Source organism: Propithecus coquereli, unplaced genomic scaffold (assembly GCF_000956105.1).
Source record: "Propithecus coquereli isolate 6110/MARCELLA unplaced genomic scaffold, Pcoq_1.0 Scaffold217, whole genome shotgun sequence".
In the NCBI taxonomy this organism is placed as follows: domain Eukaryota; kingdom Metazoa; phylum Chordata; class Mammalia; order Primates; family Indriidae; genus Propithecus; species Propithecus coquereli.
Genome location: NW_012146856.1, coordinates 1,644,289 through 1,651,290, shown reverse-complemented (window position 1 = coordinate 1,651,290; position 7,002 = coordinate 1,644,289).

Here is a 7,002-nt window from a genome sequence, read left to right as displayed (position 1 = left end):
CTCTTCCCTGGCTCTCTTTGCCAGGGGTGACACCTTGATCAGACTCCAAATGTTCAGTAAGAGTCTGGCGGTGATGCTGCTCACTAACAGGTTGCCATGAACTGTGGTGGACAGGGCGGTCCCACCTTGCAGGCCTCCTAAAAGTAATCCCATGAGCAGCTGCATCCCTGCCTGAGCAAGAGCATGGCCTCCATGTAGATTTTATGAGAGCCATTTAAATCCCCAAAGAAAAGCCAATCCTCGTTTTAAGTCCCACCCTCCACCACTTCTACCTGCAACCTTCACTACTACCAGACCAGACGTTCAGTTCTTCAGAGGACATTCACCTGTCTCTTCACATGCTTTACTTTTTACCCGTCCATCCAATCCAATCCAAGGAGAAAGGTCCTCGCCTCCCCCAGCTGAGTCTACCCCTTCCTGTTGGTATCTGTGCCCACGCCTTTTAGAGGCCTTTCCTGACCAGTTTAACACTGTTCTTTCTCTTACAGAATGTACCATCTACGCCACCCGCTTGCACAGCTCCCACAGGGCTAGTACTTGTGCAGTACAGGTCACATCAAAATCTATACCACCCAGCACAATAATTCACATAGACTTCTTTCAGACTAAACCTTCTTAAAAGGTCAGAAGTCAAACCTGATGAAACGATCTCTTCTCCATCCTGTCAGATTTCCATATGGGACTGGGTCTGTGGAGGCTACCGTAGAACATCTGCTATGGGAAGAGGCTTGAGGTCCATGTGCAGGGCATTCGTGGAAGGGCGAAGTCATTGGGCTTTCTAGGAATGTTTATATTAACTTTCTAAAGAAACCCTGATTCGCCAGTGGAGGAACATGTTCAACATGAACACACCCACAAAGTCCCTCACTTTTCTACTGAAAATCGAAGTTTGCATTCATATCAGCAATGCCTATAATGCCAAGTCACTTATTCTAAGGGATGGTATTAGAAATCTGTTAGAAATGTATATGTGACATGAGTCATGAGCAGCTAAGGGACTTTCAGGGACAGTAGACCGTGTGGTGACAAGGAGGGTCCTTGGTCAAAGCAGGGTTTGAAACTCTGTTCCGCCATTCAGAAAAATGTGGACCTTTGCTGCTGTACTATGGGGTCAATATCCACAGGGGTGTGTAGGGATGTTGACAGGAGCACAAAGGAAACAGCTGGTTCATTCCCTCCCCTCATTTCTCCTTTTAGATGATAGGAAAGGACACGAGTGAAGCCTTTGCTTCTTTCTCACCACTCCCGGACATGGATGCAAAGTTTAAATTTCAAGTATTTTAAAGACTATAATTTTATCATTTTAAATTTTACCACCAAAAAATTAAATATTTTCTTATAGTTGTGTTCGCCATGAATCACTGAGGGAGAAAAATGTTCTAGTGGGAACAGTGTGCTACAAAACATTGTACACCAACTGTGGCAGACATCATTAGTGATCACCAGTATTTGGTTCTCCTCTCCCTCCAGAGGAGAGACTGCACGCCCCAGACCCCCTGCAGTTAGTCAGGGCCACAGAATTAGTTTGTGCCAATGTGCTGAGCAGAAGGGCAGCACGTTCCTTCTAGGCGCAAGCAGGGAAGAGTGGGTCTGAGAGCTCAAGCCTCTTCGGCCCCTGCCTTGGCCATGAGTGAGGCTGCATGTTTGCAGTGGGGCCATCACAGGCATGGAGCCTCCCACGAGCCAGGCTGCACATGCCACAGAAATAAGAAATAAACCTGGTTATGTAAAGCCACTGAGATTTCAAGGGTTAATTCCTCTTATAGCATACCCTATCCTAACAAACCAACCAAGTTACACATTAATGAAAACAAGCTGTCATTTTAAAGTCAGATCGAAATATCAAACAAGATTTAAGGATCACTAATTTATTTTTTTCTGGAGAAAAAAGCTGAATCTGACTTAACTTTAGCATGAATTTTACATACATTCTGGAAAGATTTGCTTCAACATGCACTGACCTGCCTTCTCTTAGACAGGCATGATCTTGACAAGTACTAGGGTCTGAAGCACTGAAAATTCCACAAAGATTTGTCTTCATAAACATCTTTAAGCTTCGTCTTAAAAGTGTCAGTCTGCAGGCGTCCCAAGCCCAGTGCGTACAGACCATGCACACCAGGTACATCCAGCTGATCCTGAGGTGACGGGGCAGCACTTTGTCTTCCTGTAACATCTTGCTGGAAAATCTCAAGCTTTTTTTACAAGCAGAAAGAATTATTTCAAAACAGAACTGCCACTGTCATACTTTGGTGGAGCAGACATTCCCAGAAGATCTAGGAGTGACATGTGATGACTATAAAGGGAATAGAAATGAGTTTCATTCAATGGCAGAAACTCCCAGGGAATGCATTTTAGAAACTTTTCTTCTAAAACAAACAGTTTTCGCACTTGGGTTCTTTCTTCCCTTTGTCTACTCAATTGCTTATTACAATGAATTGGTCCAGGATCACATTCTGTACAAGTTTCCCCAAAAAGTGTTTCTAAAAGAGAAAGGAATCTTGCAAATGAAACAATGTCATGGAAGCACAGTAGTACTGAGTGAATTTATTTTTTCAGAACAGTAATCAAGACGGATTATTTTTAAATGGCAATATGTTTCCCAAGTGCTCATTATTTTTAAAGCCCACCTTCAGGGAGAACACAGAACAATTAGCAGTTACAAATGCTGCCATGTGAAAGCAGAAGAGGACACAGTTACTAGAGCACAATTTTGGTTTGGAATCAAAACTGCCCCTTGTTCGTGAAAATCCACATGGAAACTGAAACCAGGGAAACAGTGAAAGGGAAAAATCGCCCACATATGGCAATCAGTTTTGACACGAGGCTCATCAATAGCCCAGTCTTTCCAAGGCACATCATTATCTATCTGATCTGCCAAATCTGATACTTAACAATATTGTCTTCAGAACAGTTGACACAGCCTGGAAAAGTCTATCTTGTAAATCACAAAGAAAGATGACAGGTTTCACAGATCTCATCGGTGATAAAAAGAAGGGAGGCATAAAGGAGCAGATACTAGTATATTTGCTGGTACAATGAAATGAATGAATTATATGTATTTCAAGGGGAAAAAAAAACCCTCTATATCCCAACTTTTATTGAGACTCTGTTAGAAATATCCAACTTAATCTATTTATCTCAGCTTCTCCTGAGTTTTTGAAACGTAAAGACAAATGATCAGGGAGATCACACAATTTAGTGGTATAAAAAAAGTGATGGGGAAAGTTGAATCTGGTCAGAAGACTAGGCAAGTTGTAGCTTCTTCTTCCTACTCCAAATCCACAGAAATAACAAAAAGGGGAAAAAAAGATTTTTAAAAAGAAAAGGAATCCACAACTATGCTGTAAAATAAGAACTATACTCCACGAACCAGAATCTCCAGGGAATCTCTGAAAGCAAGAAACAATTGAGAGCAGCTGGATGGAGGGAACCCACAGCTCGAAATGTTCAAGGAGAGGACTTGCTAAAAATGAAACCCGGGACGTCATAAGCTCACAGGTAGCTGAGGTCTGGAGCTGGAAACGCTGAGGGCAACTGACTGTACAGGTTCAACCAGACTTCTGTGAAAACAGCCAGGCTGACCACTCCTGCCACACTTCTCCTGCTCACCAACCTTGGACTGGGCAGAGACAACACAGTTCTACCCACTGATGTGAGTGGTACACGTGGGCACTAAGTCCCAAGAAGCACAGCAGTACACCCCAGGCAAACCAGGGAGCACACACGTCACTAGCTGGTGGCAGGCTCATCCTTCCCTTCTCTGCAATGGCTGTTCAGAAGCATTTAGAACTTTAGAAGAAGAGTAATTAACACCTTGAGAAAATACAAGAATGACAATATACTTCCATAAAAAAGTAGAGATCTTAGAAATGAAAATTGCAATCAATGAAATCAAAAACTCAACTGATGGGCTGAACACTGAATGGATACAGCTGAAGACCAACTCACTGAGCTGGAACAATCAGGTAAATAATTCTTATAGAATGTAGCACAACAGAGAAAAGCCAAGGGATATACAGAAAACAGAAACCAAAAGTCAAAGATCTCTTGAATAGAGGACTTTAGAATAGAGAAGGTGAACTGAGGAATACTAAGAGCAAAGACAGTAGAAAATTTCCCAGAATTCAAAAGATGATGTGTCTGATGGAACATGATTAACAGAAAAAGACCCACTCCTAAAAATACTGTGACAAAATTTCAAAATACCCAGGATAACAATAAATACCTAAAAAAAATGAACAAAAGAGGGGGGAAAGGATTCTTATTAAAATTCCAATAGAAGCATTTTACTCAAATGGTCAAAAAAAGTGCAGGTGACAATCTTTCTTTCCACCTGACCTTTGAGATTATTCCAGGTAACATCAATATAAAAATTACCATCTGGTCACCCATGCCTTGGACCTCTACTCCTCTGCTGTTCATCTCCACCCACTTCAGTGAACTACGTAAACACAGTTGTTTAACACTCCTTGGACCTCACCAAGATCTGAAAATGTTCCACTACATTCCTCTCTGCCTATTAACCCCAAACCTACCACCCTTTATTAAACAGGGTTTTTAATCTCCTTAAGACTTGCAGTCCTTTGATTTCACCCTATTCCCTCACGTCGTCAGGTCAGCACTGCTGATTCAACTTTCTTCCCCAATTTGCCTGGATCCCTCAATAACATATTTCAATATTTCAGAGGGGGCCTCCGTTAATTTTTCACATAGCCTTGTGCCATGCCTATCGGTGAATTCCCAGCTAGGATCAACCTATTCCATTATGATTGGTCTAAACTCCTACGCTGCTGAGCCTGCTCAGATACAGCACAACCATGTTTATTGGCTCTACTGCAAATATCTGACCTCTAGTCTCACGTGGGTCCTCTATGGCCTTAAAACTATCTGGCAATTCTTTCTTCATCTCTAGTCTGCTCCTATGTCCATTCTTCATAGGTGTTATCCAAATCTCCATCATTCTTTCAAAGTTCTCTAGCTGCCCCCAACTCCTCTCACTCCTAATAAAGACCCAGTATATGATCAGGCTTTTCTTAAAAATATTTTGTGAGCTATTTTATTAGAATACAATGAAATATTTGAAATATTAAGATATAACAGAAAAAGCATTTTCAACATAAAACAATCAAATATCATCTCAATTATCTCTAAGATTAATTCATCCTTCCAATTGCACTTCATAGTTACCCTCTGCCTGAAGCTTCCTTTTGCCTTGGATTCACCCACGTCACTCTTCTCTTCTGGTTTTCTCCTACTCCTGACCACACCCCCTTGAGCTCCTTTATCCTTCTTTTTTCACCATACCATGCTCCCCAGGTGGTCTCATCCACTCCTACACCTTCGTTTCTTACTGCCACATGCTGATGACTCCCTCATTTACATCCAGTAACTCAGACTCAAATACCCAAAAGCTTGTTTGCAACATCTTTACCAGATGACCCTACAAAACTCAATCTCAACATACCAAACCAAATTTGTTAACTTTACCCATTCACCTGCTTCTCTGCAATCCTCTTCTGGTTTATGGAAACATCATCCAGCTAGTTTTCCAAGATAGAAAAATTATTATAAGTCACCTTTGACTCTTCCTCTTCCTTAATCTTCACACCCAAGTCACCAAGTTCAGATGATTTTATTCCAAAATGTGTCCCTTATTCTCCATTTCCAATGTCACTACCCATCTCATCTCTCTCACCTGGATCCTCCCCCTTTATGTTACACATAACTACACCAAGCAGTGGCAACCTGGGCTGTACATTAAAACCACCTGGGGAACTTTTAAAAATCCTAATTCTAAGGGCATATTCCAGACCAATTATATCAGTGTGTCTGGGGGTAGAATCCAGGCACCAGCATTTTTTTACAGGTCACCATGTGATTCCAATACGCAGCCATATTTAAGATTTTTCAGAATGGAAGAAACGAACTCACAGGTTGAAAGTACATACCAAATACCAAGCAAGAAAAATAAAAACAAAGCTACAGCTAATCAAATCATAGTGAAACTGAAAACTCTTGAGGATAAAAAGAAAATCATGTAAAATCTTCTGCAGTGAAAAGACATTGTCAACAAAGGAAAGAAAATTACACTAATAGCAGACTTGTCATCTACAACTGTGGTGTTCAAGCCTTGGGCTATGGACCGGTACCAGTCTGTGGCCTGTTAGGAACCAGGCTACACAGCACTGTCTGAGCCCTGTCTCCCAATCCATGGAAAAACTGTCTTCCATGAAACTTAGAAACTGGGCTGCACAGCAGGAGGTGAGATGCAGGGGAGTGAGCAAAGCTTCATCTGTATTTACAGCTGATCCCCATCGCTCACATCACCATCTGAGCTCCCCTCCAATCTGTGGAAAAATTGTCTTCCATGAAACCAGTCCCTGGTGCCAAAAAGGCTGGGAACTGCTGATCTACAACATTAGGTGACAGAAGCCAATGAATTAAAAATCTTCAAAGTGTTGAAGGAGGGGGGAAAAAAAACGTGAACCTAGAATTCTATAGCCTGCTAAATTATTATTTAAGAACAAAATAAACTTTTTTAGAAACACAAAGCTAAGACTCTGCTATTGAGACCATCACTGGAAGAATTACCTTACATAGAATATATTTCATTATGAAGTGAACAAAAAGAAATACAGAAGTATTTAATGATATTGACCAAGCCTGGATTGCACCTAGAAAACATAAGATGTGTGAAATACATGCATGATTCAGGTTCCAATACCCTTAATGAAAGTAAAACAGCTCAGTGAAAATAAATTTTGTAACAAAAGCATTAGCAGGGCTCTGGCTAGTCAATTTGAATTGTTTTTTGTGCTTTTGTAGAATTTAGTCCAGTTTTTAATTGTCCAAATTTCCATAACATTAAATAATAAAAGAAAGCACTGCTAATATAGCGGTGTTAAAAAATGTTTACCACTTTCTTTCATTACAAAAAATAGATGTTATATTTATAGATTTATCAAAATATCAAAACAATTATATTTTTGCCATAATTATCTT